The sequence below is a fragment of the Delphinapterus leucas genome, chromosome 2 (genome assembly GCF_059928025.1).
Source record: "Delphinapterus leucas isolate spDelLeu-1000000601 "Yukka" chromosome 2, BTC_Dleu_Yukka2, whole genome shotgun sequence".
NCBI lineage: Eukaryota > Metazoa > Chordata > Mammalia > Artiodactyla > Monodontidae > Delphinapterus > Delphinapterus leucas.
In genome coordinates this window covers 174,382,744-174,400,246 of record NC_143130.1, presented here as the reverse complement: position 1 = coordinate 174,400,246, position 17,503 = coordinate 174,382,744, and the positions used below count along the sequence as shown (strand labels likewise).

General features: G+C 44.1%; 1 non-coding gene across 1 annotated transcript; it reads right to left on the bottom strand.

Moving 5' to 3' along the window:
- Positions 1-223: 223 nt before the first annotated feature.
- On the bottom strand, positions 224-387 carry LOC115802962 (U1 spliceosomal RNA). Its single transcript, XR_004023549.1, has one exon. It is a non-coding gene; the product is annotated as a U1 spliceosomal RNA (small nuclear RNA).
- Positions 388-17,503: the final 17,116 nt, after the last annotated feature.

The window sequence follows — 17,503 nt, the reverse complement described above, 5'->3', positions numbered from 1 at the left end:
CAATTTTAGTAACCCAGCCGCCCGCTCCTTGAACAACGTATTGCCAACACAGCTAAACCCAAGCGCTGTCTCCACGTGGTGAAGCCCACGTTTACAGCACTTACACACCACCCAAGCGGGTACACCGCAAGACCGACCCCGACCAAACAACTGAATGCACAAAATTTGGCAAACTGCACACAAAGTCGCACAGCTCTGATCTTACTTACACCTGAAGAAAAATCAGGGGGTAGCGCGAACGAAGTCCCCCACTACCACAAATTATGCAGTCGAGTTTCCCACATTTGGAGAAATCGCAGGGGTCAGCACATCCGGAGTGCAATGGATAAGCCTCGCCCTGGGAAAACCACCTTTGTGATCATGGTATCTCCCCTGCCAGGTAAGCATCTTTCCCTCCTTTCTTAAAAATTATTAGTCCCATTCAGTGGTAAGTTCCATGCTGGACCCTGGAGTTACAACAATGAGTGTCTGCCCTTGAAACATCATAACTGAGTGGGAAAGAAGGAAAAAGGGATATGAACAGCGAAGAAAGATTATGGGATTGGAGAGAGGGAAGTCGATATTGACAGAAGTCTTCCCAGGGTAAGTGCAGACAGAAGGAGTTTTGAAGACTGAAAGGGAGTTTTTCAGAGAAGAGGAGGAGGGTATACCAGGCAGAGGAATATGCAAAGGAGGAGAATCTCATGAGCAGTTCAAGTCAGCGTAGAATGCAACGGCTCACATCAAACATGGCGGCATGGAAGCAGCCCTGTGGGAACTGGTGAGAGCTGCCCAACCTGGAGCACATAGTGGAAAGAAGACTTAGCAAGGCTGGGAGGGTAGAAGTTGGAAACATGGACTCTGGGATGAGGAAGTTTTTACACCCCAGGTTTTCCACTGCCAAGTTACAAAGATAATACCTCCAGTCGGTGTGCAAGAGCCCTGTTTATGCCTGTTGTACCCCCAAAATTATCAGCATACCTCCCTCTCACTATCAGAATGATCCCAGTTAAGATGAAAAATTATGTGGCCACCCATTCCCAGGTGTATGACTAAATTAGTTAGCTTCTATGACCTTTAGTTTCTTTACTGTGAAATCAAAAAACAAATACTACTATCTACAGTGCAGCTGTGAGAATTAAATGAGACAATTTGTGCAGAAAATACTTAATTCTTTGTAGCATATACTACATGAACAATAAATGGTAGTAGTATTATTATATACCATTTAGCAGAATCTTTTTTTATTAGTTTTTTATTTCCAGACAATGTGGAAACATTTAAGACTTTGAAACAGAAGAGGCACATGACCATATCACCCCTCAGTGGTTGTTGGCCACCATGGGTTTTGGGTGGTTTATCTGTCCAAGCCTCATCAGAGACTTGTCTAGTTAATTTCCTCATTGTTCCATCCATCCATCCATCCATCTATCCATCCACGCATCCATTCATCCACTCATGCAATCAGAAAGCAATAATTCTTCATAACTTTTTATTAACCCATTGACCTTGAAAAAACCATTGACCTACTCTGAGCAACACTTTGCTCATCTGTAAAATTACCAAACTTCCTATCTCATGATGTTGTTGAAAAGATTCAATGAATTAATAATAACAGTAACAAACACATAAAAGAAGTTTTGACGCATGTTACCTACTACTATTAACTTTTTAGAATAAGGACCCACATCTGCTACTTGCTAGATGCCAAAAAATTTAGATAAGTTGCAAACTCTGTGAGCTCCAACTGACTTAGCTGCAAAGATGGAAATGACAGCCAAAATCACGGTAGTTTTGAGGATTCCATGAAAAAGCACATGACAGGGAATCTGGCATTTTAGGCACAGACTAAATGTCCATTCCTTTTCATCAGTAAGCCTTTATTTATTAGTAGATTTGCAAATCGTCTTTACATCATCCCTCCCCAAGGTATTCAGACATGACTTTTGAGATACTTTATATTATTAATGTAGAAGGGGTCCTTGAAACCTCTTCCTCATTTTAAATATGGTACCATGTGTAAAGGAGGTGAAGTCACTGGCCTCAGTCTGCACAGAAAGTCGGTTGCCAGCCTGGGTCTAGAGTCCAAGTCCCCTTGCCACAGCCTACGATGTTTCCTTTCTACCATGCAGTTTTACAGACAGGACCCCTTCCATAAATAACATGTCCTTGTAATAAGCTGGATCAGAGGATGCGTTTAAAACACGACCATTTGTGAATCTCTGTTTCTCAAAGTAGGTGATGGCCAAACATGCCACAAAGGTTGGAGAGAGCTCTCAGGTTCAGTTACAACAAGGCAAGCTGAGAGAGGTGCAGAAGATTCCTTCCATTACTCAGAACCACCCAACTCTATGTGAAAACATATTTTTTTTTTTTTTTTTTTTTGGCTCCAGAAGTCTCGCTGGCTTCTAATACTTTAAATCACCTCCCTCCTGGATTTATAGCTTACTTGGTCAATACAAACAGAACAACTGCTTAAGCAACATGGAAACTTCGATGTTCTCCATCATTGTTAGTGCACAAAAGACTTGGATTGACCTACTTACTTGTGCCTCTCCTCTCTGCTCCCCAATAGGATCCTAGCTGTATTTACAGACTCTGCAAAAAACCTGGATTTAGATAGTGATTCCCTGGGGAGAAATTATTAGCACTAATCCTTGTCTTGGAAGAAAGCAGCCCGACGATGGGATAATGCAGCTCGGATACCTCCTGCACCAGATCTGCCTTTCAGCCATGGGTCCCAGCACAACACCCACGTGTAAATCCATGCTCCTTACCTAGCGAGGGTCACCGTATTAGTATGCTAATTTACGACACTTTGCCAATTACGCTATTTTTACAGATCCTCAATTAATTACGGAGAGATTAAGGGTTATTTTGATCATGTCATTTGCCTGACTCAGAGGCCACGATGACTGAGGGCTGACACCCTCAGCACCCCCAAATGCCTTAAAGGCTCAACATCAGTTAGCTCCAACTCAAGTGTCCTTTTTCTTCCTCATTCTTTAGGTGAGAGCTCAATGGTCATAGTATAGAGACAGATTGTGCTGGAGGTCAAGCTTAGACCCTCAAGAACTGAGAACATGACTTGTCCAATGGAGTCTTCATTCTAGTTGTCCTGTCCCCAAGCCTCACCAGGACCTGTTTAACCCAGCAAAACACATGTCAATAGTGTGTAAACCCGGTGGGAGTCAATTCCCTGTTCTACTGGTGGGACAGCAAATGGCATGGCCTGGAAAATAAGTGGCTCCATGTAGCCTTCTACCCAGAATATCCTCTAGTTTAGGTAATATGTTTAAAGTGCTTTTGGCTCTCTCTTCTAAGTGCAAACTAGTCTTTTTCCCATAATTTTTTTGTATGTTTTTCTACTCAATACTCTATAATAACTTATATGGGAAAAGAATCTGAAAAAGAAAAGATATGTGTATATGTATAACTGAATCACTTTGCTGTGCAACTGAAACTAGCACAACATTGTAAATCAACTATACTCCAATATAAAATAAATTTTTTAATTAATTAATGACAGCTTTATTGACATAATTTACACACCATAAAACTTACCCTTTTAAAGTGTATCATTCATTAATTTTTAGTACATTGACAAAGTCAAAGTAGTGCAACCATCACCAGTATCTAATTCCAGAACATTTTCATCGGCTCCACTCCATATTCCCACCATCAAGGCATAAGGGTTCCAATTACTCCACATCATCTCCTACACTAGCTGTTGTTCACCTGTTTAATTCTAGCCATCCTAATGGGTGTGAAGTAATAGCTCCTTGTGGTTTTGATTTGTGCTTCCTTAATGACTAAGGATGTTGAGTATATTTTCACGTGTTTGTTGGCTTTGTTCATTGGCCATTCATCTCCTCATCAAAGCCTTGCTACACCAGCTGACCTTTGTTTCCCAGTAGCAGGCCTTCAAATGTTTGAGAAGAGTGACCCTGGTATCTGAACTACTTTCTCAAGGCTCTACCTCCCCCACTGCTGTCTGCCATTCTCTCATCTCTCTGCTCATGTTCCTAAAAAAGCTGCAGAGTCAACATTCTCCTATGCTTTGAAGCCTAAGAGTGCGTATTCCATTCTGTTCAACTCCAGTGAGAACAGAAGAATCACCCTTTCCCTCCTGGACACCATCTTCCTGCAAACCCAGCCTCAGACTCATTCATTCATCTGTCCTATGAAGGGAATGTCATTCAGCTTCTCTGCCACACACTTATTTGAATGGGAATATTGTATGTATATGTGTACAAGGTGACAAAGTTCTTTTGCTTGACCAAACTTGATTCAGGATCCTGAAACTTCTCTTAGGCCCATCTGGGCCCTTCCTTGTAAAATCCAATTTTAGCTAGAACTCTGCTAAGTCAATTTAGCAAGAAACCCCTACTGTTGATATCTGATCCCCCTCAAAATCTGATTAGGTTCCTCCATCATCCTCCAGGTGATGTCTGATCACTTTAACCTGTCTTCAGCAAGATTCCTTCTAGATAGGTTTGGCCAGAATCCTCTCCTACCCCTGTTTCCCCTGTAATTTTCCATCTACTGACCCTAACCTTGTTCCTTGGCTATAAATTCCCACCTGGCCATGCTGTATCTAGAATTGAGCCCATTCTCTTTCTTCCACTACAAAACTATCACTGTCATCCCTATACCAATCAGGATGGTCCTGAATGGTCTGCATTACCATCTTTAACAAGTGTCATAAATAATTGTTTCTTTAATAAAGGCTCCTGAAAAGGGGTCCTGGAACAGACTAAATCCAATTTGTGTCCAGTCACCATGTATTATTCGCTGGTACCCAGTCTGTGTCTGCCCATGCACAAGAAGTTGTGTGTGTGTTTTTACGTGTGTGCACTGTAGTTTCCTCATTCTTACAAGGCTTCACAGGCAATAGCATCAGCTCTGCCTCCATACCACCTCTCCATCACTTCCTGAGGACTGCCCAGCCTCCCTCCTTCCCACTGAGCAGCCAGAGAAACTAAAAACTAAAACGTGTCACTCCCTTACTTCCCAGCACGCTTAAACCAATGGAGGTGACCTGCAAGGCCCTGTAGGAGCAGGCCGGCTGACTTCCCAGGTGTTCTGGGTTCTCTCTCCTCTGTTCTCACACACTAGGTCTCCTGGCCTTTGGTTCCAGACCATTTATCACCTTGGAGTCTTCATTCAAGCTCTTCCGCCTTCCCCACTCCCCGTGCTTTTCTGGCCATTTCTTACCCATGCTTAAAGTCTCAGGAGTCATTCCCCCAGAAAGATCTTCCCTGACACCACACCCACCCATACCCACATATCTTTTTTTTTTTTTACACCTTTTTTGGACTATAATTGCTTTACAATGGTGTGTTAGTTTCTGCTTTACAACAAAGTGAATCAGCTATACATATACATATATCCCCATATCCCTTCCCTCTTGCGTCTCCCTCCCACCCTCCCTATCCCACCCCTCTAGGTGGTCACAAAGCACCGAGCTGATCTCCCTGTGCTATGCAGATGCTTCCCACTAGCTATCAGTTTTACTTTTGGTAGTGTATATATGTCCATGCCACTCTCTCACTTCGTCCCAGCTTACCCTTCCCCCTCCATATGTCCTCAATACCCACATATCTTAACAATAAAAATAACAACCAACACTTGCTTGTGCCTGCGTGCTTTAAGCATCACCAGAGAAATAAACTAATCCTAACTTGACTTATGAAGAAACTGAGGCACAGTGATAAAAAAAAATAAAAACTTGCCTGTTTTCACACTAGTAAGAGGTGGAGCTGGATCCTTGCTCCTAACTGCTACATTATTCTTACACTCACTATAGCTCCTCTTAGAGCCCCCATCTTCTGTCTCTTCATAGTATGTGTTATAGTGTAAACTAGCTGGTACCTGCCATTTATTGATTTATTGATTTAGCTATCTATCCATCCAATCCATCCATCCAATCCATCCATATATCCAATATATCTATCCAATCCATCCATCCAATCCATCTATTCATGCAGTCTAACCCATCCATCCAATCCACCCATCCACCCATCCAAATCATCCATCCAATCCCTTTTTATCTATCTATCATGTACCTATTTATCATCTATTTATATTCTGACGTCCTCCAGAACTATGAACTCCCTCCGGGGAAGGCTCCTATCTGTTTTGTTTACAGTTGTAGACTCAGAGTTACTGCAGCGCCTGTCTCAGTGCAGGCACTGGATCAATATGTGCTGTGTGGTCCAATGAATGCATGGATACCCATGCCCCTGTTAAACCACTGGGTATGCAGAGAAGAAGGTCCCTCGACTTGAGAAGGTCCAGAGTGCTGAGGAAAGTGACTCCATCATCACCCCATGTTGAAAGACAGGCTGCTGTAGGAGCCAGATGGGGGAATTGTTTGCCTGCTGAGGGGTTAGGAGGGTTTCCTGAGGGAAGAAGCTCTTCACAGTTGAGCTGGGTGTGTTGACCAATGCTGCTGGCTCATAGTGACTAAAGCCCCCTAGTCTTTTTCACACACCTGTCTGAAAAAGGAATGGTTCAGAGGACACATGACCTGTCCTCCCACACTGGGCGGGCTGTCACTTATGCAAAGGAGCTGACTCATGCTATATGACCCCAAGAGGCAGCAGTCCTGGATTTGGTCTCAGTGGAAGGGCCAGTCAACCTGAGCAGTACAGCAGTGAGAAAGCCCTCACTGACTCACGGGGGCTCCGTGGCCCTGAGAGAGCTCAGGAGAAGGCTAGGGGGCCTCTTGTCAAGGCTGAAAACTTGGAGATTCCTGTACTAGGGACCAGTGGGCAGGTGATACCCAGAGCTCCCTTCCAACCACCTTAAACTTCTATTCTTCTGTGCTATCGAGGGTTTACAGAGCACTGAGGTGCTATCCAATATTACCTTTGTGTGTAGTCTACATGGAGAGAGGTCAAGTTCCCAAAGTTTCCACTGTGTTTGGGGAACAAAGTCACTATTTGTGTTGACCTACCATAGTGAACCCAACATGACCTACTTATATTTTCATCCTCAAGGGATGAAGAGACACTTTCACGCTTTTGAAAGTTGTAATGGGGCTTCCCTGGTGGCTCAGTGGTTAAGAATCCACCTGCTAATGCAGGGGACACGGGTTCGAGCCCTGGTCCAGGAAAATCCCACATGCTGCGGAGTAACTAAGCCTGTATGCCACAACCACTGAAGCCCACATGCCTAGAGTCCACGTGCCACAGCAAGAGAAGCCACCGCGATGAGAAGCCCGCGCACCTCAACGAAGAATGGCCCCCACTCACCGCTACTAGAGAAAGTCCACGCGGAGCAGCGAAGACCCAACGCAGCCAAAAATTAATAAGTTAAATAAAGTTAAAAAAAAAAGTTGTAATGACATTTGTTGTGTTCCCAAACACAAATAGATATATAATTTAGGAAATATAGGAAAGCCAAGAGCCAGAAATAAATTCTTCCATAATCTTCTCACCTTGATAGGTCTATAAACTTTTTCACGTATTTTATTTTATTCATGTAGCTTATTCCAGTCTGCTTTCCTACGGCCATATACGCAAATTTTATTTTAATCCTGCTTTTTCTCTGCAAAAACACCATGAACGTGTTCCATGTCATTAAGTAACCTTCTCAAACATGATTTTTAATGGCTACTTAGTATTCCATTTTATGGCTGCTTCATAAATGAGTTAACTGCTCCATTACTGGTGAGTACTTAATGTGTTCCCAGAATTTCAGCAGTGTAAAACATGTAATGGAATTGCTTGTATATAGAACTTTGCCTATCTGTGATTATTTCTTTAAGAAAAAGCTTTAGAATTAAAATTGTAAGTCAAAGGGAAAGTCCATTTTTAAGGCATTTTTGACACACATCACCAAATTGTCCTCAGGAAAAGCCTTAGCAATTCACACTCCTGAAAGCAGTATTTAAAAGGGCTTATTTAGGTTCTCACGTAGAAACCTTTGCCTGGGAGCTTATTTCTAACTGCAAAGTGGACGAGGAAGGCAGGATTTATATAGACACTGATGCTGAGAAGGAAAATCCCAGCTCTGGAGACAGAAGGTCTGGGACCAAGTCCTAGCTCGGTTGCCTCCATAAGCCACTCGGCACATCTGAGAGCCAGTTGCAGCATCTGGAAACAATTATAAAAGGAACTTCACTGAAAAGAATAAAAGACTTGCTTCTCCGGGTTAAGACTTCTAACACGTAGGATGGTTCAGAAGCGGTTTCCTGCATCAAGATGGCTGATGGTAAATGAGTAGTCAATCAAACAGGCAGAATTGACTAGTGATGACAGAAAGAGCTCTGGACTCCACCCCAGATGTTGCCCGGAACCCAGTACTTAGCCTTCCTATGATCAGTTTCCTCATCTGTAAAATGGGTCCATGATAAGGATTAAATCAGTTAGTACCTATGCAGTCTTCAGCAGTGTGGCTAGTACACAGTAAGCGCAGTATTAGTGTGTTTAAAGAAATAAAGTAAAACTTTCCATGTAACACACCCTAAAGTTTATGTCTTTACATTATACAACTGGATTCTCACAAGCTCCCACCTTGCAACATTACCATTTTATTTTCATTTTCTGAATAAAGAACTTCAGATAGTTTAAGCAAGTTGTCCAAAGTTGCAAAGCTAATACATGGAAGAGCCGGCATTGAACTTGGGTCTTTCTACTTCAGAGAAAATCCTCTTTTCCTTGCTTTGAATAGATGAAAAAAACTTCCTCCAGGGCACCCACTGGGTGCTGGGCATTACGACAGGCTCTTTCACAGAAATCATCTCATTTAGTCTTTTGCAATCTTTTTGTTTACTTGTTTGCTTATTTACTAGGGTAAAATTTGCACTCAGTAAAATTCACCCTTTTAAGTTACACTGTCCTAAGAATTTGGCAAAAATATCCGGCCATTAACCGCCAACACAATCAGGATGGAGACTATTTCCACCTGCCAGTGTTTCCTCAACACCCAGCCCAAGCCCCTGGCATTCACTGATCTGATTTCATTCCCTAAAGTGTTGCTTTTTCAAAAGTATCGTATATGTGGAACCATATAGTATGTTGCCTTTCGAGTCTGGTTTCTTTCACTTAGCGTCATGCACATGGGAAGTTTCATGTTGCATGCACCAGTAATCTGTTCCTTTTTATTCTTGGCACTACAGCCTTTTAAGGTAGGTACATCTCCACTTGACAGCTGAAGAAACCAAGGCTCAAGGACATTGAGTCCCTTCCCAAAAGTCATGCAGCCATAGTGAAGCATAGGTCTTCTCATTTCACATCCTGCAATTTAATACCACATATACAGCAGACGAAGGACAGGGCTTTGTAACTCATCCTGTCGTGTATTGTAGAGGTAATACTGCTGTTGGGTATGCCCCCCTCTCACATAGTGAGTTCTTGGAGGACAGAGACTCGGCCCAATTCATCACTCTGCACCGTATCATGACAAGACACCCAACCCAGGGTGTACACTCTCAGGAAGTATTTGCTAAATTCAAAGACATGGGCGGACAAGGAGACATTTCGGAAACTTAAAATAAAGTGGTAACAAGACAGCTTTGCAATGCATGTGTCAAAGCACTTTCAGTTTTCCTTTTGATGCACAGAAAACAATATTAAACATGGCACCAAAGAAGTGAATCCATAACCCACATGCCTTCTTGGGCACATTATCTAAAGTGTTTGCAGACCCCAGCAATGAAGGTGAAGAGCGAATGTTGCTCCTCAAGAGTCAAGAAAGTCCTTCCTGAGTGATGGAGTTCCCCAGAAAGGGAAGGGCCCAGAGCCTGGTCATGTTACAATTGCCCAGAAAGCTAAAAATAGCAGGTACCACTTACCTGGCGCATCGGGGTCCAGGATGAACACAACAGCTGCCCTCAGTCTCTTGTAGTCACCTGGTCAGGTAGGCATCCTTATCCCCAAGTAGAAATTAAACGACTGAAGTTCAGTGTGGGTAAGATATTATCACCCAAAGATACCGATATAGTAAAAACCGAGCTGAAATGCAAACCAAGGTCAATCTTATTCCTCTCTTATTGAGGAGAAGGGGAGAGGATTCCTGAAAACTACTTCTATGAACCTACATCAATCCAAAAATAATTTCAGTGGAAGCAACCCAAATATTTAGTGACAGATGAATGGATAAACAAAATGTGGTCTATACATACGGTGGAATACTAGTCAGCCAAAAAAACAAGTGAAATTCTGACACAGGCTACAACATGTGTGAACCTTGAGGACACTATGCTAAATGAAATAAGCCTGTCACAAAAGGACAAATACTATCTAATTCCACTTACATGAAGAACCTAGAATAGGCGAATTCATAGAATCAGAAAGTAGAATGGTGGGTGCCAGAGTCTTGGCAGAGGTTATGGAGAGATATTGTTTTTTGTTCTTTTTGCGACACCTGGGCCTCTCACTGTTGTGGCCTCTCCCGTTGCGGAGCACAGGCTCTGGACGCGCAGGCTCAGCGGCCATGGCTCACGGGCCCAGCCGCTCCGCGGCATGTGGGATCTTCCCGGACCGGGGCACGAACCCGTGTCCCCTGCATCGGCAGGCGGACTCTCAACCACTGCGCCACCAGGGAAGCCCGAGATATTGTTTTAATGGAGTTAATGTTTAATGTTTTGCAAAATGAAAAAAGCCTGGAGATGAACAGCGGTGATGGTTACACAATAATGTGAATGTATTTAATGCCACTTAAAAATAGTTAAGATGGTAACTTTTATATTATGCATATATTACTGTAACTAAGAATAATTTAAGTCATTTCAGGCCATTGTACATTTTTTCCTCCTAATATATTTGCCCAGAGAAAAGTTTCAAGTTCTTGAATAGATAACATAGAACAGGAAAGACAAATAAAAATAGAGGACCAAAAAATCCTGTTTTTAAAAGTTTAGAATCTAAAAATGAATTAAGGGAGGGGAAGGGACAAATGAGTATGGGATTAACAAACAACTTTGAGAGCTTCAGTAAATTTAAAATTTTCCAAGGTTGCCCTGCATCCCAGTGGCAGAGCCCAAAGAGCCACCAGGTGGTACTTCTCCAGACATGGGTTGGCCCTGGTCAGGCATTTAATGTAGATCATTTCCAGTGGTTCATTGAGTCCTGCCATGTTCCAGGCACCATGCTGGGACCTGAAGTGAAGGGGCTGGAGGCATATATTCCAAGTGGTCCCTGCCTTTGGGAAATTCATACTCTACTGGGAGATGGGCTATCACACAAATGAGGATGAGTGGTGGCCGAGAAGGATATGGTTGTAGAATCGTGGATCAAATGTGGTGGGAACACAGAGGAGAAACGATTCTTTCTGTCTTGGGGAACCCTAAAGGTCTTCAAGGAAGAGCCTGCTTTGGGGGTCTCCTAAGCTTTTGAGGGTGAGGTTTGGACAAGTGGCAAGGCGGCCTGAAGGGGAGTCAATTCTAGGAAGGGCAACAGCCTGAGCAAAGGTTTGGAGGCAAGAGGGACATGGGACAGGCTCTTTGACAGCTAGGTCCTCTTGGCAAGATCTGGGGTGGATGAGGCCTTGCACAGCTGGCCTCCAACGGCCTCTTTGGGACCCCATGTGAAACACTGCCTATGGGCCATGAGAGCTGGTGAGGGAAGTTGGGGGGCACAGGGTGGGGCCCAGAATAAAAGACTTCAAGTAAGAGGCGCAGGGAAGATGGAGAACAAAGTGAAAGAGGTTTGAAGCTAAGCAAAGATAGAGCAGCTGATAGGAGACAAAGCCCCCATGGCTGTGTTAGGCCTCCCCGGCTTGAGTGGTGGAAACAGCAGGTGGGCTCTGAGGGGCACAGTCTGGGGAGCAGCTCAGCTGCCAGCAGCCCAGGAGCTTGGGCCTGTGTTCAGTCTGACGGAGCAGTCAGTCTGCTTATATGGAAAATGCACTATGCTAAGCAGAAGGCCATCTATTTAGACTTTTCTTTTAATCTTAAAGGAGAAGAAAAACAGTAGCAAAGGACTTCCTTGTCAAATCCTAATTCAAGTTGAACTTCTAAAGGCTTGGAGGAGGCATCTGTGACACGAAAGCTCTTATGAGCATTGAAATGAAGAACTGAAAGGGGAAAAGGGGGTTTTCTCCAATTTGTGTCTTTGCTTGCCTCGAGAGCCATAAGATATCGCTCAGTTCTGATTTTGTGATTAAAATGTTGTGTGATATTCATGATCACGTTTGGACCTCTGGAAGATCCATGAGTGAGGGTCAGGCTGCCTCCTTTCATGGACTTCTGAGCCTCGGAAGTTCAGGGACCATGCCAGGCTTCACGAGCTAAGTGGCAAAGGCAGAGATGGAGCCTGAGTCAGCTGCTTCTGGTCCCAGGAAGGAGAGGTGGCCCTGGCCTCTGATGGAACAAGCTACTAGCTTTGAAATCCAACCTGGATTGAGTCCCAACTTCACCTGTTTGGGAACCAAGTTGTCTATCAGCTCTGATGCTCCATCTTCTGAAGGGCCCAACCAGCATTATTTTGAAGATTAAAGGATAGAACACACATGTAGAGTGGTACCCAACACCTAATGATGGTGGTAGCTATTTTTATGGACTGGTAAGAGGACACAGACAACAGAGTGGGTGGTTCCCAACAAAGAGAGCTGCTCTGGGTAGGGGGAACCTCGAGGGGTCTTCCTTCCTTTGCCACATGGGCCTCCCAATGCCTCCCCTCCACGAGTGTGCTAGGAGTCCATGAAAACTGCACTGGAACAGGCACCGGGCTGAGGTCTCTGAGGTCTCTGCTCAGTAAAAAGCAACCACTTTGGCCTCCTTAGATTCAGAACAAGTGGAGAAACACGACAAGGGATAACACAGATCAAGGCCGACATACCTCTTTTATTATGATCAAGCTCAGAGAGGACAGAGTTCAGAGTAAAAGGCAGACGGGTCTCCTAAGAGAAGCTCAGAAAGGGGCCCACTTTCAACACCATCCACATGCCCTGCCGGGCTGGGGCTCACACATCCATGATAAGAAGTTTTGGAGGACCTGCTTCTGGGAAGCTGGGGAAAAGTCTGCTTCATGTTAATCATTCTCACATTTACCCATCAGGAAGAGGAAGCAGGAAGCCAGGAGAGAGATGTTAACAGGCTTCATCCACTTGGAAGGTGAAACAGGAGGGGAAGAGAAATCACCGTGATTTACCCTAGATGAGCATGTTCCCAACATGGTGGACTTGAAAATCAACCTTGTGATGCTGCTGCCCTTGGAAGGAGGTCAACAGAAGGAAAGTGTATCTTATTGGCCATGCCCACATGCATGGCCTGATACTAACCCCTGCTGCTCTGCGTGGCTCCCAGGACCCCTGGGGAACAGTTTAGATTTTGCCACCAGAAGGCTATGAAGGGTCAACAACAAGACTTCTTCCACTGAGTCTGAACTTGACTAGTTTCTCCCTTCCTGTCCTGAGTGATCTCCAGCCAGGCTGCGCCTCCATCAGAGATTCTGTAGTGAGACAGAAGGAAACAGGAACAGGACACTCTACTTATCAAACACCAGTATTCAGCTGCCCAAACTCCAATATAAGCCCCTCCCGATATCAAGGTCTTGCTGGGAAGGTATAGTTTGAAAATGAAATCTCCCAGCAAGTTGAATCTCAAAGAAATGAAAGATGTTTTGAGAAGTCCTGGCTGTCCAGTGGTTAGGACTCTGTGCTTCCACCGCAGGGGGCACAGGTTCAATCCCTTGTTGAGGACCTAAGATACTACATGCCGCACACGGTGAGGCCAAAAAAAGGAAAAAGAGAAAAGAAATATTTCTTTAATTAAAAAGATCATGGGATTTTTGGTCTTTCTGAGTTAAAAGTCTAAAGTTCAATATGCTTAGGTTAAAGTGTCAGAAATCTCTTCCCTGATTTCTTATGCTTTTCAGGCTGGATCAGAGGAGTCCTTGATTCTTGGGGGACTTGGGGTTCCTTACGTAGCTACAAGCCTGGTTCATCTCCCATTAAGATAAGTGTGGTTTCTCCAAGTAGTGTCTTAGTTTAAAATCAATTCTCTTATGAACCTCTTACAATTTAAGAGTCGAAAGAATTAATAAGAAAAAGAGGACTGATAAGATCAGCATTATTCCCCAAACCACCAAATGCTGAAAACATTCTCCTCACAATCCCAAGTCCAGCTGTCAGGGATGCCAGAGACTCTTACAACAGCTCTGTGAAGGAGGAACCCTTCCAGTCCCAAAATGCCATTGTCTGGATCCTAAAAGGTGGGAAAGTAAACTCAAATGCAGAAAATCTTCCATCAGTAATTTAATCTGTGTGCTGTGCACTCACCACTTTGAAGACCTACCCAGACATCCTGTTTTGCTTCTCCATAAAGGAAAGCTGCCTTTCCTTCCCATCGGGGCATTTAAAGCCTCCACATTCCCACTTTCCCTCCCAGCCTGGTGTTCTTGCCTCTTGGTGCCAAGCTGAGTATGAACTCTGTCTACTGGACAGTGTCTCCCTCTGATGTAAACAGGCATGTTCGGCCTTGGGACATGGCGGTCATTTGCAGGCACCTGCTATGGAATAGCAAAGGGACCTGTTTTCACTGGTCCCACATAGGTTTTGGTACACACAGCTGCGTAGAAGGCCAACACTGGTTTGAAACTATTTCATTGAACAATCTCTCATTGAGCAACTACTTGGTGCTACACCCTGTGCTAGGTATGGAGGATTGAGAGGTAATTAACACATGGGGGTTGCCCAGTGGATTTCCCATTGGAGTGTTGGCCACTGACTCTATTTCTGCATCTCAGTTCTGAAAGGAGGAAATGAGTTAGTATCCATAAGCTTTTAGAATGGCACCTGGCACAGAAATAGAAATCCAGTTTTAGGGTAGGGAGAAAAGATGGGCTGAAGGGTAATAAGGGTCTCAGAATTTGGAAGGCCTCCTCGGTGGAGCTCAGGAACTTGACTTTACCCTGAAGGCCACAGGGAACTATCAGAGGGTTTATGCAGTAGAGTGGATCGCTTATGTTTTTGACTTAAGAATCTCCCTGTTTTAGTCTGAAAGGTGTCCCTTCAGAATTCATATCTTGAGTCCTAACCTCAAAATATGACTGTATTCGGAGCTAGATCATTTACAGAGGTGATGAATGTGAAAAGAGATCACTAGGGTGGGCCCTAATCCAACCTGACTGGTGTTCTTTCAAGAAAAGACAATTAGCACACAGACAACACGCAGACTTAGGGAAACAGGGAGAAGGTAGTCATATGTAAGCCAAGGAGAGAGACCTTGGAATAAACCACCCCTACTGACACCTTGATCTTGGACCTCCAGGACTGTGAGATAATAAATGTCTGTTGTTCAAGCCTCCTAGTCTGTGCTATTTGTCATGGCAGCTCAGCAAACTGATACCTCCCACTTTCCAGGACTGGTGGGTAGGAGGGAGATTAAGGTAGGGAAGTCTATCAAGGACATGAAAGCATTAATCTAGGTAAGAAATCATGACAAGGTCCCTCCCTAAGGATGTAAAAATGGACAGAAAGGGCAGATTGAAAAGAGATGCTTGCTATAGGATTCAGAGTTTGGGGACCCATTTGATATGAGGGGTAGGAAAGGAGAGAGTCCATGGATAATTCCCAGGTTTCTCATTTGAGTGACAGGATGGATGGTGGTTCCTTTCATCGAGACACGTTCTATGGTAAATGGAACGCCTTCCTACAAAGGTGTTTGTAGGGCCTTCCTATGGCCCTGCTGTGAAATCTGGTTTTGGAAGTGACATCTAGTGTCAGGCTAGACACTGTATAAGTTGTCAGATTCTGTGTGAGAAACTTGGATGAGTTCCCCCCATTCCCCACCCCTCATTGCAGATTGTGGGTTGAGATGGGTTCCCATTTGGTAGTTTGTTGGACTTTGGTTTCCTGTAAGACTCCCTTCCCTGCAAACAGTTGGACTACCTTCAAAAATCTCTTTTGCCAGGTGGCTCTGCCATGCCTCAGTGTAGGCAGAAGAAGGGGGAGGGATTTAATGCTGAATGGTAATAGGATTTATTTTCTTAGCTAATAGCCAAGTGTCTCTAATTCAAACCAACTGAACTAATTGAAGGAAAAGGACTTAACAGTCCCGGCTACTAGACTGTATTTAAAAGCAATTGTTCTCAATCAATAAATCCTGCAGGATTGTTTGATTTCATTAAAGATGTATTTGTTACCAAGCAGCTGGTACCCAAACAGCTGCTTTAGATAGAGATTTCCACCACTCTGTCGGATCATGTGCATTATTGTATTTGCACATTTCCAGCCACAAGTGGCTGTGTGACAAATGTTTGTGGCATGGGGATGAACCCTGCCAAACTGCCATCATCAACTATCTCAGAGGCTGAGGGAGAGTGTAAGGCTTAGGGGTCTGCTCTCCAAAAAACATTTCATCCTCTGGGGGCTTTGCAAGGGTAGGAATATTAAAACCCATTCTCATATTATATACCAAGGTCACTTTGGATGAATGCACTGTATTCTTCTAGCTTCTAATCAATCCATCCACGTATTTCCTGTGGGTATTGCTCCTCTATGAGGGTAGCAAAGATAAAATGTAATAAGCATAGCTGATGTGTATTGATAGAGGGCTTGTTAGTTGCAGGTTCTATGCCAGGTGCATTACACAGACTATCTTGTTTTATCCTTACACAAGAATACGAAGACTCTACTCATGTTGTACCCCTTTTCCAGATGAGAAAAGTGAGACACAGAGAGGTTTACTTCCTTACTTGTCATCATAGAGTGACGTGTTTATTTTGTGTCTTCTGCTTCGCACCTGTCTCCCCTCCTAGGCTGATACCCTAGAAGGCTTTGGCTGCATCTGTCTTGTGTGCTCCTTGGAGCCTCTGCCAATGACATGACAAGTCACAAAAGGCAGTATAATTTACACCTCCCACCCTGCATCTGGATTCAAACCCTAGTCGCATCTCACCAAACAGCTAGTGATGTTGTTTATGTTTTCATTTCTTCATCCAGGAAACTTACAGAATAATAATGCATCTCATAGTTATTGCAGAGATTAAATGTCGGTGGAGGCAGTGCTCGGAACAGAGTAAACGCTCAAAAAATTTACTGTTATGAATACTATACCGAGGGTGCCCTAAACATGTGTTAAATGAATAAACAGATGAAATGCTAAAGCAGAGGAACCCACAGCTTATTAGGAGAAAACAGAGAATGGATGTACGACCCAGGTTGAGAGGGTTACAAGTTGTTTCCAAAGCGCTGACCTGACTTACCTGCATTTGGAAGGGTGAATAGCATCTTGCATGACGATGTGGGGAAAACTCGTTGTAGGAGTAGGAAAAAGAATGTGCAAAAGCAGGCCCAGGGCACATGGCAGAGGAGGAGAAGGCCAGGGAGTTTTGCAAGGGGACAATCACATAGTCAGAGGATGACAGGGTTTAGAGAACTCAGAGCAGGGTCTGTAATTCTGACTGTGCTGAAGGCACATTTGAGCCTACTCTTAACTCTGTTCAAGCAGACAAGGGCAGTTTCTCCAGCCTCCAGGGAGGGCGTCTGGTCTTTCTCTTCCTCCAGGCCCAGCCCCCCCAATGCCTCCTCCAGGAAGCCTTCCCTGATGCCCCAGTTTGGAGCTCATTACGCC